The following is a 21,816-nucleotide window of genomic DNA, read 5'->3' as shown; positions in this document are numbered from 1 at the left end:
CTATATGTAAGTAGCATCAAAATCTGGGCGAAGATTCAGACACCCCGGCATACATTAACATTGAAGGCCCATACATAAGGTACATTTAACAATAAAAGTTTGTTGGAGCTCTTAATTCTTTCTTCCCTTTTGTATTACCCTGGGTGGTTGTTTATATAACCACAATATTTGTTTGAAGTTAGTATACTCCCATGTTCTGCATTGGTATAGTACCATGAATTAGTTTATAAACAGGCAAAAAAGCCCCTAAATTTGTTATGCATAAGACCCTATACATTTAGAAAAAAAAAAAGTTAGGTAAATATAGATCCACTATATCCAATACAAATGGTTCAAAAAAGTTTTTAGAGTCTCTATTTTCGGGGATTAAACCCCAAAGTTCTCATATCCACTGGTCCCGTTTGTTTAGTTTCCGCTGCGATGGTGAAGCTGAAAAAGAAATGGGGAGAAAAAAAGGGAGAAAAAATGCATAAAAACATGCGTGGGAACAGTGTCCAGGCCCCCTTATATACAAATGTGGCCATTAAAGAGGAGTAACTTCTTTTTATAGAAGCCGGAGTATAACAACTCTTCATTGAGGCCATCTGGTGCGAGGCTACCCAATTCATATATCCATCTAGCCACTCGGTGGAGAAGTTCCTCTGTTACATCCCCTCCTCTTATATTTATATTGACCCCTTCCAAACCCATTACTTTAAGAGAGACCCCCGAACCAGCATGAGCCTCTAAGAAGTGTGATGCCACTGAGGTGATTACTTTTCCTTTAGATCTATCAGATCTATCTGTGGCAATATTTGACAGATGCTGTTGGGTTCTACGTCGTATCTCCTGGGTTGTCTGTCCTACGTAGATTTTGTCGCAACCACAGATCAGCGCGTAAACCACATTGCGTGATCGACAGTTGAAGTATGCTATTGATTTTATCTGTGTGGACAAATGTTGGACTGAGACACCCCTACTTGCAATCATCCGTGGACAAATTGAACAATTGCCGCAAGGGAAAGATCCTTTGTTGGAATGGCCTGTCCTTAATTTTGTAGTGGGGCGTCTGAAGTGACTAGTAGACAGGTAGTCCTTTAGATTTTTTGCCCTTCTTGCTACTACCTTAGGCCGGTCCCCAATAAAAGGTCTTAGTCTTGGATCACTCCTCAGGATCCCCCAATTGGCATTTAGAATGCGGTATATGTCATTCCATTGATTGTTAAATTTGGTGATCAAGTTAATTATGTTGGATATTGGTCTTACCCGGGGTTTTAAGGCCTCCTCCCTTGTCTTTTCTTTTGAAAATTCGAAGGCTCCCGAAATGATTTTTCACGGATATCCACATTCACGGAATCTGTTGGTCAGTTGACGAGATTCTTTAAAAAAATCTTCTGTATGGCTACAGTTTCTTCTGAGTCTGAGGAATTGTCCTTTCGGAATACCTTTTCTCAAATCTGCTGGGTGGAAACTCTCAAAATGCAGAAGATTGTTTGAGGCCATCTGTTTCCGAAATAATGTGGTAATGTTTCGATTACGGTCAATCAGCAGTTTTAAATCTAGAAACTCAACTGAAACAGTGGAAAAAGAGAATGTAAGTTTAATGTTCCAACAATTATTGTTGAGCTCTCCAATGAAAGTGCATAGTTCTTCGGACGTCCCAGACCAGATTATAATGATGTCGTCTATATAACGCAAGCATTTTACCACATGAGTAGAGAAAGTGTCGAGTTTTTGTACATGAGTCTCCTCCCACCACCCCATATAGAGGTTGGCGTATGAGGGCGCACATTTTGCCCCATGGCCAAACCCGAGACTTGTTTGTAAAAAGTCTGGTCAAACACAAAATAATTCTTCTCAAGTACAAATTTGAGTAGCTCCAAAATAAAAAAGTCGTGAGCCCTATCCCCTGTAGATTATTTGTTCAAAAAGTAGGATGTTGCTATCATACCTAATTTGTGTTCAATGTTTGTGTACAGAGCCTCCACATCTAGGGTTGCTAGGATTGCGTTGTCCGGCACTTCCAAAGTCTTGCAAAGTTCTATAAGGTGGGATAAATCTCGTACATACGAGTCCAGGGATTTCTCCATTGGCTGCAAAAAATAATCAAGATAGGAGCATGGTTTCTCGCATAGCCCCCCCCAGCCCAGAAATGATGGGTCTACCTGGTGGCATGTTGGTGGACTTGTGAATTTTTGGCACTAAGTAAAAGGTTGGAATAACTGGATGGGTTTTATTAGAAAATCTCGATCCTTTTTGTCTATAGTGCCACAGGAGAAAACCCTCAAAACAAGTTTGTCTAGTTGCATCATAAAAGTTGATTTGGGATCTGCTGGTAATTTTTGGTAGTATTGAGCATTGTCCAATTGACGTCTTGCTTCCTGACAGTACATGTCTTTAGGCCACAACACAATGTTTCCACCTTTGTCCGCTTCTTTGATTTCTATTGAATCATTATTTCTCAATTTGGATAGTGCTAATTTTTCCTCTTGTGTTAAATTACTTTGGTCATTCTTATCCAACTGAAGTCTTTTTATATCCCTACATGTTGTTTCAAAAAATATCTGGATGGCTGGAAACATTGAAAATTTAGGAGTTGCCTGAGACGGCAGTCTACCACTGAATCTTCTTCTACCCTGAGTACTGTCATTTTCAGTTATTAAGTCTAATAAGTCTCTTCAAAGCCACTAGGAAAATTCACCTGTACAAATCTTTTCTCGCCAATACCATATTCCAGAACGAATTTTGAATATTGGCTCTACAACACAGTTTATCTCTTGTAGAACAACTTACGTAGTGTATGTAATGTTTTGCCCATGTAACAGGTACTATATCGGAAAGACTATACGAAAGTTGAATATTCGGTTTAGGGAGCATTTCAAATCGGTGCTTTCGGGAAAAGGAGTGCCGAGGTTGATTAACCATATTAGAGAGGCACATGAAGGCAACCCAGAAGTTTTGAAGTTTGCGGGAATTGAAAAAGTAACATTTCCAGTACAGGGGGGTGACCTACATAAATTATTATTAAGACAGGAGGCCAGGTGGATTTTGCGGACAAAAGCCGCAGGACCGGCTGGCCTCAATGAAAGAATCGATATGTCTGTTTTTCTATAGCATTTACCCCTGGCCCGGAAAAGGGCAAAAAAAGAAGAAAGAGAAAAAATAATATTAGGCATACTGAGTCAAACAGGAATAATCACATAAAAAACTTGCAGTATGTTTTTCATGTCACTAAAAACAACACCAGTTTGACCCTTAGGGCTTATTGTGTGGGGGGAGTATTTAGTCGGTATGGAATGATTTGGGGGACTCAGGGGGAGTCCACTTACTGGTAGGAATCTGTTTTTATCCAGTGTATATTCCCTTTTTCTCTCTACAGTATAGGGTTAATCGCATGAGGGAGGTAGACCCTTATATTTGATTGTATATGTTTGTACTGAAGAAAAGACATTACACTATTTAACAAAGGTAATAAGTGAGGGACAAATAAGATATTGTTGCTCGTAACCGGCTGTAACACTGGGATTCTTTACTGTTTTTATATGTTTTTATATTTATGCACTCTTTCAAGACTGATTGGTAACTGACGGAGGAGGGGCTTATAGGTTCCTATTTCCCCCGGCGTCATGTCCGATCAGACATGGACCTGTAGAAGCGCTAGATACAGCACGACACGGCCGTCGTTGACCCCTGCACATTCCTGCTGTCACTGCACATCCCCCGAGCCGTGAAGATGTATCAACACATGTCTCAATAAAAGACGTTTTTCACTCCAGGATCGGTGAGTGCTGCCGCATTTGTCTATGACAAGACTCAGTAAGTTTATTTCTGTTTCTGATAACTGGTATGTGGAGAGTTTGATGATACGTAACTTGTTCGTATCATCAACTAATTCCTCTGGAGAGTGATGTGTGTTTAATACCGTTTCCGATTGCTGTAGCGTGTTGTTCGCTTCGAACTCAGAGACCAGACCCTGAGATTGCGATTTTTCTTTGTGCGATTGTTTGGGTTTTGTTCGCCCCTTCTGTGCTGCTTTCTTGATCGCTCGTGTCTGTTGATAAAAAATCACTGCTTACACTAGGGCCTGTTCCCTTAGTAGTTACACCCACCCCCTTATCTGTTATCCTAGTATTGAAAGTTCTCCTATTGCCTTGGTGAGTCTATCTATACATTCTCTGTTTCTCCATATCTAGTTTGTCCCGCTGGAACTTGTTCTTCTCCCCCCTAATATCTTTCTCATATCTGTCAATCAGTTCTTTTAAGTGAGTTTTAAACGGGTCTATTTGGGTCTTGGTGTCAAAGGTACCTAGTTCCACTTCTTTCTTTTTTATGTCCTCCTTAGTTTTTGTTAGCACCAAATTATCTTGTTCTATCAACATATCAATAATAATATATGAATATTTTTGTAGACCATTTTCCCAAGTGATCCTAACATCTTGATCCACTTCCCAGGCTAGGAATATCTGGACTCTAAGTCCACGGGGTACCAGCTCCAGCAATCTTTTATTGCTAAATGTACCTTATGTATGGGCCTTCAATGTGAATGTATGCCGGGGTGTCTGAATCTTCGCCCAGATTTTGGTGCTACTTACATATAGACTAAACGGATACTGGACTAAAAAATAAGTAATGCGCAGGTGCAAATTGCCCATATGTTGTATTGCTATTCAGCATGTACAATGTGCAGGTATATCGGGTTTATTAATTGTAGATATAGGCTGGGTTTATAATTATATGAGATAGCAAAATACCAAGACTTCCAACAAATTTCTACTGCCAAATGTGCCCAATATAAGTGAATATATGCCAGGGGGTTGTAATTACTACCTAGAATATTTGGAGCTATCTCCACACAGGCTGAATGGATATCCGACATTACAGCAATGTGCAGTCGCAAACCGCATGTAGGACATATTGAGATCTAGCATACACAATGCACAAGCGCATGTCAATAAGAGCTTGAGCTTCCGACGCGCAAGCGCATATGGACGAGGTGAAAGGGAAAAACATACAATACGCGCAGGCGCTTGGTGCTATATGACCTCAGCACCTTACTTCCGGGTCATGGCCAAACACGCTGGCGGTGCCAGCAGAGACCACTTCCCACAGCTGAACAATTGGTAACGTAATTAAGACAAATAGATGGGATTATTCACACTTGATATACTCACCTTGAGAAAGACACCGTGTGTGTCGGAACACGTTGGTCCTGTACTCTTCCATATCCTGGCTGCACCGCTGCTTATGGGACCAGGGGGCGACATTAGTGGACCAGTGGACTGGTTAGGGTGAAGTGTTCAGCACTGTAACAACTCTGCTGGCATCACTGCATGGCCTCCCATCCCCCACCTACATTACACTCAAACTCACTTACTTCTCTGGGCCTTGTTGTGACTTCTCTCTGCTGCCAGCTCCATGCTGTGTGCCTCATGTCTGCTGTTTGCTCTGTGCATGCTCTGTCTGTGTGCATAGGGGGGGGCAGCGCCGGCTACTCCTGTTTCTTATAGAGACTGTGTGCACCTTGCTAAGGTGTCCCTGGCAAATCGCCATGAGGCTTCCTGTATTTAAGTCATCCCCACCCATTGGTGGGGGCCTGTGCAACTTACTCCCTCAGTCAGTTCTTAGCTGCTGAGGTGCCAGGCCCTGTTTCGCTTACTTCTATGTCCGCCACCCAGAGGGGCGTCGTACCCTGGCTTGTGTCCATGTCTCTGTGCCTTGTCTCATTGCTGACTCTGTCTTAGTCTAGTCCTGTTCCCGTGTCCGTTTATATCCCTGCCTTGGTTTCCTTTCTCTGCTGTGCGTGCTCTGTGGCTTGCTTTGCCCTGCTCTGCCCTCTGTGTCTTGCTTTACTCTGCTTTCGGCTCTGCTCTCTGCAACCTTGCTTTGATCCTTGCTCTGCATTGTGAACTTGCTCTGCACTCTGTGGTTTTGCTCTTGGCTCTGCACTCTGTGTCTTGCTCTGCACTCTGACTTTGCTCTGCACTCAGTTCTGCACTCTGTGGCTTTGCTCTCAGCTCTGCTCTCTGTAGCTTTGCTCTGCACTTTGCTCTGTACTCTGACTTTGCTCTGCACTCTGTGGCCCTGCTTTGTGGCTCCGCTCAGCTCTCGCTCTGCGGCTCCGCTTCTTGTGGTTCTACCTTGCTCCGCTCCTTGCGGTTCTACCTGGCTCCGCTCCTTGCGGTTCTACTTCTCCCGCTCCTCTTGCGTTTCTGCACTTGGCTCCACCTTCAGCTCTTGGCTCCACCTCCTGCGTTTATGTGCTTGGCTCCGCCTCCTGCATTTCTGTTCTTGGCTCTAGCTCCTGTGCTTTCGCTCTGCATTTGCTCTTGTGGTCTTTCTCTACCTATCCTTAAGTCCTCCTGTCTGAACAGGTTCTTACCTGTTTTACATGCCAGCTTGCAGACTGGTCCCTACCAGTTCTTCCAGTGTTCCAGTCTTGTCCGCCTGTCCTGCCATAGAGCCAGCCGTGCCCGCCTGCCTGCCAGTGTCTCTGTTGTACCCGTCTGCCTGCCTGTGTCCCAGCCGTGCCCGCCTGTCTGCCTGAGTGCCAGCCGTGCCCGCTTGCCTGTCTATGTTCCCTTTTTCCGGTGGGATCAGCAGCCACGTCCAGACACCACCCTGGAGTGGTACCTGGTAGCTTCCTATTGCACAAGTCTGACCTCACCATCAGAGGCTCCAGCGAACACCTAGGAAGCTACTTAGTTACGCGCCTTCCAGGGAAGTTTGGTCTGTGGTCCAGTGGGGCCACACCCCCACACGCCCGCGCCAACCAGTCTCGGCGCATGCGTGACAAGCACCTTTAAATATTAGCTTTCTATCTGCGAACTTTGCTAAAACTAACATATCAATGATATTTAGTGCTATTTGTTTAGCACAGGCATTTTTGTAGATCAAGCCCAGAACATTCACTACCTGCACACTGCGTGCACTTCTATTGCATATATTGTCTGTATTGTTGCCACCTTAGGAGCTTTGCATATTGTATGAAATGTATTGTTTGTGTGCACTTTCTGTGTGCGGGTTCGTTGTATACATTGTCTATAATATCGCCATCATATGGGTCCCACGTATTTGTATCTATTTGATAAGATGTTATATGCAGCATTTATATACTAAACTGTTTTGGTGCAAGAACAATTATAGCCAGGAACTATATATTTATATATGTATATCTTGAATGAATACTATATTTTGGAATATTGGGTCTAATATGTACTTCCCATTGTGAAATGGTTTTTAGATGTTTTTAACTGTGTGTAATATCTTGTGTGTGGAAATAAACTTTTTGTATTTTTGCCTAAAATCTTTGTGGTGTTCCCACCTTCATTTGCATGTACTTTTTTCCTTCAAATTTTAAATACCCTATATGTGGTCGAAAACTACTTTTGAGTACAAAGCTCAGAAGGGAAGAAGTGCCATATTGGAGTTCAGATTTTGATGAACTGGTGTGAGGGTGCCATGTCACTTTGACAGAGCCCCTGAGGTGCCAGAATAGCAGAACCCCCATAAATGACCCCATTTTACTAACTACACCTCTACATGAATTCATCTAAGGGTGCAGTGATCATATTGACAGCACAGATGTGTCACAAAATCTTATACCATTCAGCAGTGTAGAAAAAATAATTACAATTTTACCACAAAAAGTTAGTTTTCGCCCCAGATTTAAAATTTTCACACTGGGAAATGGGTGAAAATGGCACCAAAATTTGTCCCACAATTTCTGCTGAAGTAGAAATACACTGTACATGGATGTACAGTACTGCTTAGCCATATGGCAAGACTCGGGAGGGGTGGAGTGCTATTTTCTTCCTAGAGCACAGATTTTTATAGAAAAGTTTGCCGACTCCATTTTGGAAACTATAGCCCTTTGGTAAGTTACCTACAGGTGTAATGATGATTTTGACTTCATGGGTGTTTTCCAGAAACAAACAGCAGTGGATGTTGCAGAGTTAAAATTGCAAACTGCCATTGTACTGCTCAATACGTTGCAGTCATCAGTGTATTGTGGTCACCAGTAAGTTGTAATGCACAGTACATTGTGGTGCTCATGCTTCTGGAGACATGCACCTGTAAATAATATGTGCTGTCATCGCTACAGAAATGCCAAACATGTGGATGCTATATGTGGTTTAGTCATACTGGGGCTAAGAAGAGAGGGAAGGCATTTAGTTTTCGGAGTGAAAAATTTGCTGAATTTCTTTTGGGGGGCGAGGAGCTAAATTGGTTTTATTTATTTTTAATGTCATTTCTTGTGCGGCATAAGCAATTAGACTGGTTGGTGTGATTACAGCAATACCACATTTATCTCGGGTATTTATGTTGGCTGCTGTCACACACTAAAAAACGCTTTTGCATCACCCTATTTTGATAGCTATAATTTTTCCATATTATGGCCATCAGAGTCATGTGAGTCATATCTTAATTTGCAGTTTTGAAATAAACTTGTAAAAGTTTATTTTTTTAAGTTCCTCCATGATTTGCACAAGGGCCTAAAAGGCGTGGGTTAGGTGAAAGTGTATATTTCAGATATCACGCATAACCATTCACACACCTGTTTTGTCTTTAGTGTTTAGTTCTTCTCCATTCCCCTACGGCTGCTACCTTTTGTTGTGCTCTATGTCAGATCTTGCAACAGGCCTGGAGTTCCAAAGTGACATCTTCTCCCATATTCTTTTAAAGGGAATCTGTCAGCAGGTTTTTTTGCTATGTAATGTCAGGGCAGCATAAGATAGGGCTGAGTCACTGATTTTAGTGATGTGTCACTTACTAGGCTGTCTGCTGTTGTTTCAATATAAAGCATGTTTAACCAGCAGAAAATTATCCCTGCAGGACTAGCTGAGCTTGTGCACCCTGGTACAAACACACCTCCAGTACTGAGCAGCTTACCATCAATATACAATGTATACATAAAGCTGCTGATCTGTTGCATAGGCAGGGTCAGCTTTCTGAGCTCTGCTACATGCTACATCTAAAAACTCAGATTGCATGACTAGAGATGAGAGAATTTTAAAAGGTTTAGTTCAGTTTGGTTAGCTGAATGTCCCTATGTTCACCCAAAAGTTTGATGAACATACTCGAACTCCATTAAATTCAAGGGGAGGCAAAACTAAACGTATACACCTTAAGGGGTGACAAAAAGCTTCCCAAACAGCTAAAATTATGGGAAGACACCATGAAAAGTGGCATCAATTGACCCACAGTAAAACATTTTATAATGGCACAGAAGCAGCATTGGCCATGCATGAGGTATCATGGTCTGGGCCCGCATCTAGAGTTTTGAATTGAAGTTTCAATTAAGACCTGGTGATTATTATTATTATTATTATTTATTTATATAGCACCATTAATTCCATGGTGCTCTACATGTGAAAAGGGGGTTACATACAGGGTTATAGATATCGTTAACAGTAAACAAATTTACAATGACAGACTAGTACAGAGGGGAGAGGACCCTTTCCTTGCGGACTTATATTCTTCGGAATAATGGGGAAGAGACAGGAGGTCGGTGTGCTGCAGCTCTGGTGGTGGTGAGGCAGCAGCTCGGGTGGTTGGTGAGGCGGCAGCTTGAGTGGTTGGTGAGGTGGCAGCTCTGGCGGTGGCGACGCGGCAGCTCGGGTGGTTGGTGACGTGGCAGTGGCTTGGGTGGTTGGTGAGGTGGCAGCTTGGGTGGTTGGTGAGGCGACAGCTTGGGTGGTTGGTGAGGCGGCAGTTTGGGTGGCTGGGGAGGTGGCAGCTTGGGTGGTTGGTGAGGCGGCAGTTTGGGTGGTTGGTGAGGCGGCAGAATGTTTATTGCAGGCTGTAGGCTTTCCTGAAGAGATGGCTTTTCAGGTTCCGTCTGAAGGATCCGAGGGTGGTGGAAAATCGGACGCGTTGAGGCGTGGAATTCCAGAGGATGGGGGATATTTGGGAGAAATCTTGGAGGTGGTTGTGTGAGGAACGAATAAGTGATTAAAGAAGCAGTGTAAGCCTTCTTTCCTGGGAGCCCTGATACCTCATGCAACAGCTCCATTTGTTTCCCAGCCAAACTCAGGTGGCATAAACATACGTTTCATATAGGACTATTGGTAGAAAAATGGAAGGAAAGTAACACAGGTAGTTGACTGCTCAATTGATCCACAGTGGAATATTTTATAATGGCAGAACAGCAGTCAGCCATGGGCCATGCATGAGGTATCATGATCTGGGCCAGCATTTAGAGCTTTGAATTGAAGTTTGAATTAAGAACTGGTGGTTAAGGGAGCAGTGTAAGCGTCCTTTCCTGGGAACCCTATTACCTCATGCAACAGCTCATATTTTTTATTTTTTCTTCCCAGCCACACTCAGGTAGCACAAACATCAGTTTCAGAGAGTACTATTGATAGAAAAATGAAAGGATAGTGACACAGGGAGCTGTGTGAAAGTAACTGTTCAGAGCTGCCTACCACATTAACTAATCAAGGTCATTTTATGTTTGTGTGTGTAGCCCCTTCACTATCTCCATCTATCCCCCACCCCCTGAAGATGGCTGGACCATCATTGTAAATACATCATTGTAAATACACACCTGTACTTTGTATCTCCCCCACCTCATTGTAGATTGTAAGCTCTCACGAGCAGGGTCGTCTTATTTTGCTTTATTATTGTATTGCTAACATTGTTACCTATGATTGTTGTTTGAAACTGTTAAACTGTAAAGCGCTGCGGAATATGTTGGCGCTATATAAATAAAGATTATTATTATTATTAAGTGTAGGCCTGCCAGTCTGCGACTCCTACTGCTACAGGCAACACACATGAGGGAGACCCAACTTGGAGTCCAAACATTTCAAAAAATTATTTCCACACACCATTATATAGTGGTATCAATTTCCCCAGAGTAGAAATAGTTTAAAGTGGCTCTGACACCCCTTTCACTACAGACAAGACACCAGATGACTACCCAAATTGGAGTATCCACATTTCAATGATGTTACAAACAATCTTTTGAAATGTGGAGACTTTAAGTCAGTTGGGTCTCCATCTGGTGGGTTGCCTGTAGTGGAAAGGGTGTCGGAGTCCCATTATACTATTTCTAAAATGGGGAAATTGATGTCATTTTTGTGGTGTGTGGCAATAATTTTTGAAAATGTGGAGACTCCAAGTTGGGTCTTCATCTGGTGGGTTGCCTGTAGTGGAAGGGGTGTTAGAGAGTGTGCTGCTACCGTAAACACTGACGTTTGAAAGACCCCTTAGAAAACTCAGTCAAATACCGAACTTTGGACGACTTTTGACAATTTTTAGGAAAAAAGCTTGTGAATCTGAGCACGAATGCAAAGTTCATGTCAAATTTGAGATTGATGAACGCTTTACGAACAAGTTCACTCATCTCTAGTGCAAAATTAAGTAGCTTGTGCAAAACCTTTCCGTGGTAGTCCTATTAGTAGCTATCAGGCTACTACAAACAGAGGTGCATTAAACAGAAATGATTGCATATGCATTTATACTCTCACTATAAAAGCACAACGGGAGAATTTTCTCCAAGCAGCCACTGTTTCAAGTAGCTGTGGCAGCAACAGTAACAGCAACAGCGACTACAGTATATTTCACATGATGGACCAAATAGCATAAATTCATACAGATGTTGTATATCCACTAGAATTAAATACCTAAAAACATACACAAAGAAATATATCAGTAATGAAAAAGTTTTTGCAGGTTACATATAATCAAAGAATAACATGGAAAAAAACACCAGGTGGCGAAAAAATGCAGGACAAATTTGGGTTACGTGTATACATATGAATAGGATGGTAATGATTATAACACAAATATACACATGCATCAAAGGAATGGATTATGCTTATTAGGAAAAAGATACAAGAAAGATATATATTTTTGTACCATGTTAGCCAGTAGATAGAATAATGTTTGGAATTGAGAGTCCTCAGTGGTTAATACCTTTTAATGGCTAACTGAAAAGATGGTAAAAAATTGCAAGCTTTCGAGACTACTCAGGCCTCTTCATTAGGCATAGACTAATACAACATCTGAAGAATCACATATTTATACACAACACAGCACAGAACTGTCATTATGGGAGAGTGATAAACAGTTGTGTCCATAAATATTGGAACAGTTCCTAGATAAGGAGTGAATGTTTTATTGTCCTCTGATTGGGGTCAGGTTCTTTGTTATGATGCCTCATAAGGTCTGAAGTGCAAATTCCTTAATTGATTTAAAAAGACATAAATCCATGCAGTGGCAGATTATAATGAGGTCAATCTGGGCGGTAGCCCAGGGCCCAGTGGTGTGGGGGGCCCTGCGAAACCACTCAGATTGACCGCCACGATCAGGGCTGTACTGCCCTGACTGGTGTATGGGCCCAGTGGGCAGAGGGGGCCCGCATCGGGCCCCGTCTCATTTGCTCACTGGGCCCCTACCAGTGCTGTGGCAGTTTAATGCTATTGACGTGCGAGCGTGCGAACGTCTGATGCAATTGTCAGTCGCCGGCAAGAGCGTGCTGCTGGAGGGAGCATCGCTGAAGGAGTGAGGACAGGTGAGGGGAAGTAGGTTTTTTTTTTTATTGCGAACGGCAATCCGGGGGGCCTGGGCCAGAATGCTGGACACACTGGGGGCAGAGATGCTGGACACACTGGGGGCAATATGCTGGACACACTGGGGGCAATATGCTGGACACATAGTCCTGTTACTGTGTAGAGTGACACTACGCCTCTTTTTCTTCATGTGGTGTAATGTAGAAGTTGGGAAAAATTAAGTAATGTGTTCTGCAAGCGGAGCCCGAGATAACTGTGTTATTTCCTGCAGAGACAAGTCCTGGCTGGATGAAGTGATGGCGGTCTGTGCTGGATGAAAGATGAAGGACTTTACCTAGAGATATCACTAGTGAGTCAGTGTTACCTATACACTGACACTATTGTTATGATCTGGTGGCCTAGGAACAGCATGAGACGTACTCTGGAGAAGGTGGTACCTGTACTGACCGCAGACCCTGAACCTAACACCGCAACTAGAAGTAGCCGTGGAATGTACCTAGCGCTCCCTAGACATCTCGACACAGCTGGAGGACTAATTACCCCTAGAGATAGAAAAGGGAAAACTATCTTGCCTCAGAGAAAATCCCCAAAGGATAGGCAGCCCCCCACAAATATTGACTGTGAGAGGAGAGGGAAAAACATACACAGACTGAAATCAGAATTTAGCAAAGAAGGCCACTTCTAGCTAAATAGAAAGGATAGGACAGAGTACTATGCGGTCAGTATTAAAACACTAGAAAATATCCACCACAGAAAATACAAAATCTCCACAGCTAACTAAAGATATGGAGGGTATATCTGCATCTCCAGAGATACCAGCTTGGCTGAACAAATCCTTATACAGACCAAGCTGGACAAGACAAAACATGGAAAAGAACTGAACAATAAGGCCACAGCATGTGGACAGCAAAAAGTAAAGGCCAGAACTTATCTTTGATGAAAAGAACTGCAAAGCAGGAGAGACCAGGCAGAGATGTGAATCCTCCAGGAACAATGGACAACTGGCACTGACTAAAGGGTGAAGCAAGACTAAATAGCCCAGTCAAAATTGCACAAAGTGAAAACACCTGATAAATGCTGCGATTCAGAGACAGCAGTGCTACCACTTACAACCACCGGAGGGAGCCCAAGAGCAGAATTCACAACAGTACCCCCCCCCTTGAGGAGGGGTCACCGAACCCTCACCAGAGCCCACAGGCCGATCTGGACGAGCCAAATGAAAGGCACGAACCAAATCATCAGCATGAACATCGGAGGCAACAACCCAAGAATTATCCTCCTGGCCATAACCCTTCCATTTGACAAGATACTGAAGCCTCCGCCTCGAAAAACGAGAATCCAAAATCTTCTCAACCACATACTCCAACTCCCCATCAATCAACACCAGGGCAGGAGGATCAACAGAGGGAACAACGGGCACCACATATTTCCGCAACAAAGATCTATGAAAAACATTATGGATGGAAAAAGAGGCTGGAAGGGCCAAACGAAAAGACACTGGATTGATAATCTCAGAAATCCTATAAGGGCCAATAAACCGAGGCTTAAACTTAGGGGAAGAAACCTTCATAGGGACATGACGGGAAGACAACCAGACCAAATCCACAACCCGAAGCCGGGAACCAACACACCGACGACGGTTAGCAAAACGCTGAGCCCCCTCCTGAGACAACACCAAATTGTCAACAACATGAGCCCAAATTTGCTGCAACCTGTCAACCACAGAGTCCACCCCAGGACAGTCAGAAGGCTCAACCTGCCCTGAAGAAAAACGAGGATGAAAACCAGAGTTACAAAAGAAGGGTGAAACCAAGGTAGCAGAACTAGCCCGATTATTAAGGGCAAACTCGGCCAAAGGCAAGAAAGCCACCCAATCATCCTGATCAGCAGACACAAAGCATCTCAAATAAGTTTCCAAAGTCTGATTAGTTCGCTCGGTTTGGCCATTTGTCTGAGGATGAAATGCGGAAGAAAAAGACAAATCAATGCCTAGCCTAGCACAAAAGGCCCGCCAAAACCTAGAAATAAACTGGGAACCTCTATTGGACACAATATTCTCCGGAATGACATGCAAACGAACCACATGCTGAAAAAACAACGGAACCAAATCAGAAGAGGAAGGCAACTTAGGCAAAGGTACCAAATGAACCATCTTAGAAAACCGGTTACAAACCACCCAGATAACTGACATCCTCTGGGAAACTGGAAGATCCGAAATAAAATCCATAGAAATATGCGTCCAAGGCCTCTCAGGGACTGGCAAAGGCAAAAGCAATCCACTAGCGCGGGAACAGCAAGGCTTGGCCCGCGCACAAGTCCCACAGGACTGCACAAAAGAACGCACATCCCGTGACAAAGAAGGCCACCAAAAGGACCTACCAACCAAATCTCTGGTACCAAAAATCCCAGGATGACCGGCCAACACAGAACAATGAACCTCCGAAATCACTTTACTAGTCCATCTGTCAGGAACAAACAATTTCCCCACTGGACAGCAGTCAGGCTTATCAGCCTGAAATTTCTGAAGAACCCGTCGTAAATCAGGGGAGATGGCAGAAAGAATCACCCATTCCTTCTGAATACCGACCGGCTCAAGGACCCCAGGAGAATCAGGCAAAAAGCTCTTAGAGAGCACATCAGCCTTAACATTCTTAGAACCCGGAAGATACGAGACCACAAAATCAAAACGGGAGAAAAACAGGGACCATCGGGCCTGTCTAGGATTCAGCCATTTGGCAGACTCGAGATAAATCAGATTCTTATGATCGGTCAAGACCACAATACGGTGCTTGGCCCCCTCAAGCCAATGTCGCCACTCCTCAAATGCCCACTTCATAGCCAACAACTCACGATTGCCGACATCATAATTGCGTTCCGCAGGCGAAAACTTTCGAGAAAAGAAGGCACACGGTTTCATCAAGGAACCATCAGAATTCCTCTGAGACAAAACGGCCCCTGTCCCAATCTCAGAAGCGTCAACCTCAACCTGAAAAGGAAGAGAAACATCCGGCTGACGCAACACAGGGGCAGAAGTAAATTGGCGTTTAAGCTCCTGAAAGGCAGAAACAGCCGCAGAGGGCCAATTCGTAACATCAGCGCCTTTCTTCGTCAAATTGGTCAGGGGTTTAACCACACTGGAGAAGTTGGCAATGAAACGGCGATAAAAATTAGCAAAGCCCAAAAATTTCTGAAGGCTCTTCACGGATGTGGGCTGGATCCAATCATGAATGGCCTGAACCTTAACCGGATCCATTTCTATAGATGAGGGAGAAAAAATGAAACCCAGAAAAGAAATCTTCTGTACTCCAAAGAGGCACTTAGACCTCTTCACAAACAAGGCATTATCACGAAGGATCTGAAATACCATCCTGACTTGTTTCACATGAGACTCTAAATCATCTGAAAAAATCAAAATATCATCCAAATATACAATCATGAATTTATCAAGATAATTCCAAAATATATCATGCATGAAGGACTGAAACACAGATGGAGCATTAGAGAGTCCGAATGGCATCACAAGGTATTCAAAATGGCCTTCGGGCGTATTAAACGCAGTTTTCCATTCGTCACCCTGCTTAATACGAACAAGATTATATGCCCCTCGAAGGTCAATCTTAGTAAACCAACTAGCCCCCTTAATCCTAGCAAACAGATCAGAAAGCAAAGGCAAAGGGTATTGGAATTTGACCGTGATCTTATTCAAGAGGCGATAATCAATACAGGGTCTCAAGGAGCCATGTTTTTTGGCAACAAAAAAAAAACCTGCTCCCAATGGTGAAGAAGATGGCCGAATATGCCCCTTCTCCAAGGACTCCTTAACATAGCTCCGCATGGCGGTATGTTCTGGCACAGACAGGTTGAAAAGTCGGCCTTTAGGGAACTTACAGCCTGGAATCAAGTCAATAGCACAATCACAGTCCCTATGCGGTGGAAGGGAACTGGACTTGGGCTCATTGAATACATCCTGGAAATCTGATAAAAACTCAGGAATTTCAGAAGAGGGGGAGGAGACAATTGACATCACAGGAACGTCACCATGAACCCCCTGACAACCCCAACTAGTCACATACATAGATTTCCAATCTAATACCGGATTATGCACCTGTAACCATGGGAAACCCAGCACAATAGCATCATGCAAATTATGCAACACCAGAAAACGACAATCTTCCTGATGGGCTGGCGCCATGCACATGGTCAGCTGTGTCCAAAACTGAGGTTTATTTTTAGCCAACGGTGTAGCATCAATGCCCCTCAAAGGAATAGGACTCTGCAAAGGCTGCAAGGGGAAACCACAACGTCTGGAAAATTCTAAGTCCATTACGTTTAGAGCGGCGCCTGAATCCACAAATGCCATGACAGAAAATGACGATAATGAGCAGATCAGGGTCACAGATAACAGAAATTTAGGTTGTACAGTACTGATGGTAACAGAACTAGCGATTCTCTTGGTACGCTTAGGGCAATCAGAAATAACATGAGCAGAAATGCCGCAGTAAAAACACAACCTATTCTGATGTCTGAATCCTTGTCGTTCAGCTCTAGACACAATCCTATCACACTGCATAGGCTCAGGACTCCGCTCGGAAGACAATGCCATAGTGTGCACAACTCTGCACTCGAGCAAGCGCCGATCAATCTGAATGGCCAGAGACATAGAATCACTCAGACCAGCAGGCGTGGGGAGCCCCACCATAACATCTTTAACGGATTCAGAAAGACCCTTTCTGAAGATTGCCGCCAAGGCATCCTCATTCCATTTCGTCAGTACAGATCATTTTCTAAACTTCTGGCAATATGATTCTGCCGCTTCTTGACCCTGAGACAGGGCCAACAAGGTCTTCTCAGCATGATCCACTGAATTAGGTTCATCATACAATAACCCAAGCGCCTGGAAAAAGGTGTCTACATTAAACAACGCCGGATTCCCAGGTTTCAGGGCAAATGCCCAATCCTGGGGGTCACCACGCAGCAGAGATATAATAATTTTAACCTGCTGGATGGGATCACCAGAGGAACGGGGTTTCAGAGCAAAAAATAGTTTACAGTTATTTTTAAAGCTCAGAAATTTGGACCTATCCCCCCAAAAAAAATCAGAAGTTGGAATTCTAGGCTCTAAAACTGGAGTCTGAACGATATAATCAGAAATACTCTGTACTCTAGCAGCAAGTTGATCCACACGAGAAGCCAATCCCTGAACATCCATACCAGCGCCGAACTCCTGAGCCACCCAGAGGTAAAGAGGGAAGAGAAAGAAAAAAAAAAAAACACAACAGACTACAGAAAAAAAAAATGGCTCAGCACTTTCCTTCCCTTCTTCTGAGATGCGGTTAACTCATTGTTGGCCAGTTGTACTGTTATGATCTGGTGGCCTAGGAACAGCATGAGACGTACTCTGGAGAAGGTGGTATCTGTACTGACCGCAGACCCTGAACCTAACACCGCAACTAGAAGTAGCCATGGAATGTACCTAGCGCTCTCTAGACATCTCGACACAGCCGGAGGACTAATTACCCCTAGAGATAGAAAAGGGATAACTATCTTGCCTCAGAGAAAATTCCCAAAGGATAGGCAGCCCCCCACAAATATTGACTGTGAGAGGAGAGGGGAAAAACATACACAGACTGAAATCAGAATTTAGCAAAGGAGGCCACTTCTAGCTAAATAGAAAGGATAGGACAGAGTACTATGCGGTCAGTATTAAAACACTAGAAAATATCCACCACAGAAAATACAAAATCTCCACAGCTAACTAAAGATATGGAGGGTATATCTGCATCTCCAGAGATACCAGCTTGGCTGAACAAATCCTTATACAGACCAAGCTGGACAAGACAAAACATGGAAAAGAACTGAACAATAAGGCCACAGCATGTGGACAGCAAAAAATAAAGGCCAGAACTTATCTTTGATGAAAAGAACTGCAAGCAGGAGAGACCAGGCAGAGATGTGAATCCTCCAGGAATAATGGACAACTGGCACTGACTAAAGGGTGAAGCAAGACTAAATAGCTCAGTCAAAATTGCACAAAGTGAACACACCTGATAAATGCTGCGATTCAGAGACAGCAGCGCTACCTCTTACAACCACCGGAGGGAGCCCAAGAGCAGAATTCACAACACACTATGCACTGTATACTATATACAGAGGTCCTGTGTATAATGTCACCGGTGATCACTGTATTACCTCTACACAGACACTGCATACTAAGTAAAGATCTCCTGTGAATACTGGCACTTATGGTGATAGTATTGTGTTTTATTTTCTTCCTAACTGTTGGGTAAATTGACTAGATCAATGGATATTTGACAGGTTATGGTTTCACACAGCAACTGTTTTTCTGGAATAATCTGGTTCAGGTATATGATGACCCTGTCGCATAACCCCGTCACATGACCCCGTCACATGACCCCGTCACATGACCGGGGGACCCACAGTGTCTGAACAGCCTGGGGCCCTGGCTGCCCTTAATCCACTCCTGAATCCATGCGACACATTCATTCCTGCACTAAGTGTGTCAAAGGTTGTCATAAATTTATACTCCCAGATTCTCCTGTCTCTCTGATATTTGAAGTTACCTTTCAATACAAGTAATTTCAGGTCCTTGGTGCTATGATCAGACATAAAAAAATGTTTGGCCCCAGGTAGATCCATTCTTTTTTCTCTTATTGTGTGGCGGGGAGAATTTATCCTTGTTCTCAATTTTTGCCTTGTCTCCACAACAGTGTATGCCTGATCATAGCACCATGGACCTGAAATTACTTGTATTACTTGGTGTCTTGTATGGGGTCTTGTATGGACCTGAAATTACTTGCATTACTTGGGGTCTGGTTCTGTGTTATGATGCCCCTTAAGGGGCATCATAACACAGAACCAGACCCCAGTCAGAGTACAATAAAACATTCGCTCCTTATCTAGGAACTGTTCCAATATTTATGGACACAATTATTTATCACTCTCCCATAATGACAATAATGACAGTTCTGTGCTGTGTTGTGTATAAATATGTTATTCTTCAGATGTTGCATTAGGCTATGCCAGATGAAGAGGCCTGAGTAGTCTCAAAAGCTTGCAATTTGTTACCATCTTTTCAGTTAGCCATTAAAAGGTATCAACCACTGAGGACTTTCAATTCCAAATATTGTAGGAAAAAGATAAAAATGATTCACTTATGTAGTAAATAATATAAGTAAATAAATAATGATAATGTGATTAGTGATAGTCACCTGTTCCAATGAGCAGTGGTACTATTATATAAAGATATAAATTATATCACAACCCATGTGGGGACTGCTGATGTAGAACAGGGGAGCATCAATAAGGTCAGGAATCAGTGTCACACATAGTTGGAATCTCCAGCATAATGCATACAAAGTGATAATGCATGGAATGTGCTAATGCACAGAAAAGCAGCAGAGTGCTGACCAGCAAAAACAAACCCCATATCTGACCTGCACATGCCCAAGGCACGTTTCACCTTTTCAAAGCCACATAAACACCAATCACATATTACACAGCTCTGGCAAAAATTAAGGGACCACTGCAAAATGTTCAGTTTGTCTGATTTTCCTCTTTATATGTATATTTTTCAGTACAATGTAAATTGTTCTTTTATTCTATAAACTTCAGACAACATGTCTCCGAATTTCCAAGCAATACATTTTGTATTTTTTTTCTGACAAAGAAAAATGGTCAAACTAAAAAAAAACCAGTGCTTTCAGACCTCAAATAATGCAAACAATACTAATGTTTTATCTCAGGAAGAGTTCAGAAATCAATATTTTGTGGAATAACCATGGTTTTTAATCACAGCTTTGATGCGTCTTGGCATGCTTTCCACCAGTCTTTCACACTGCTCCTGGCACAAAAATGGAAGCAGTTCTTATTTGTTTGATGGCTTGTGACTATCCATCATCCTCTTGATTACATTCCAGAAGTTTTCAATGGGGTTCAGGTCTGGAGATTAGGCTGCGCATGACAGGGTTTTGATGTGGTGGTATCTTAATTTTTGCCAGAGCCGTATATAACACAGGTCTACAAAAAAATATTTTTTGTAATCATCGCAGTTGACTTTGTACTTTTCTGAACCATCTTTTTGTCCTGATTTCAAAAGTGTATACAGCTTTTCTGCAGCACGTATAGTTTCCATGGAGCAGCATCATTATTATAAGGTATAGGAAATATACTGGAGACATTAAGAAAACAATAAACTACATATCAGAAATAAATTTTTCACCTTACAAAACAGTTTTTATTGAACCAAAATAATTTCACATGCAAAATAAAAATCTAAGTATCAGCAGAAATTAAAAGTGCTTGACATTAGACTGTCGTTGATATGATTTTTCAGGGTTGTTCCAATATAACATCCAACAGTAATCTGCCATCATTGAGTCATTCCCAGAGCCCTAGTGGAGGCGTTCCATTACTTTAATGTCCTGGTGAAATCACTCTCCTTGTTTCTAGATTATATCCCCAATATTTTGAGGGAAGAAATCTAAATGTGAATGCAAAAAGTGCATTTTCAGAGACATGCTGTCATGCACTCCGCACGGTACTTACAGACTAACCCGGTGCGAGTGCCCAGAATGACAGACTCCGGAGTCAGTTTAGGATCCCAGAGATATGGAGCGGCGATGGCAAAGAGATGTGCTTCATGCGGACAGGACCTGAAGCACCTGACTGCCGGGGGGAGTGGCCGGGGCAGAGGCCACTGCCGGAGCTACGGAGAGCTAGGCTCTGACGGGTAAAGAAGGAAAGCTGTCGAACAGGCGGAGGTAACATTTAGAGGATGACACCGTTACCAGAGGGGACAGTCAGGGATGTAATCAGGGTCAGGCCAGAGTCAGAACCAGAGATATCATCACGGTACCAGAGGGGAAAGATAGAGTGGGTAGTCAAAAAGCCAGGCAAGAGTCAGTATACCAAACGAGCAAACAAACAGTACCGAGACAGAATACCAAATCACAAACAAAGGGACAAACCGGGTCAGAGCCAAAAGATCAAGCACAAGAGAAGGCACAAAGAGCAGGCACACGAGAGTCAACATACTCAGCCGAAGGCGTAAGTGTTAGGGCTGGTGAAACATACCGAGTGAATATAATGATAGTAAAGGTGCTTTCGCAGCCTGGGGTCCACCGTGCAGGAGTGGAACCTGCTGCTTTGTAATGGCGGCACTATATGGTGGTACTACACCAGAATAGACACGGGTTCCGTCACCCGGTCTGTGCAGGAGCGAACTCTTTTGCTTCATAGAGTTGCAGGGAATCAAGGAAATGCTGTGCCCTGTTAGCTGTCACAGGGAGCAGCAAATGAATAC

Source organism: Ranitomeya variabilis, chromosome 3 (genome assembly GCF_051348905.1).
Source record: "Ranitomeya variabilis isolate aRanVar5 chromosome 3, aRanVar5.hap1, whole genome shotgun sequence".
Classification (NCBI taxonomy): domain Eukaryota; kingdom Metazoa; phylum Chordata; class Amphibia; order Anura; family Dendrobatidae; genus Ranitomeya; species Ranitomeya variabilis.
The sequence above is the reverse complement of the archived record's forward strand: the minus strand, read 5'-3'. Positions refer to the sequence as shown.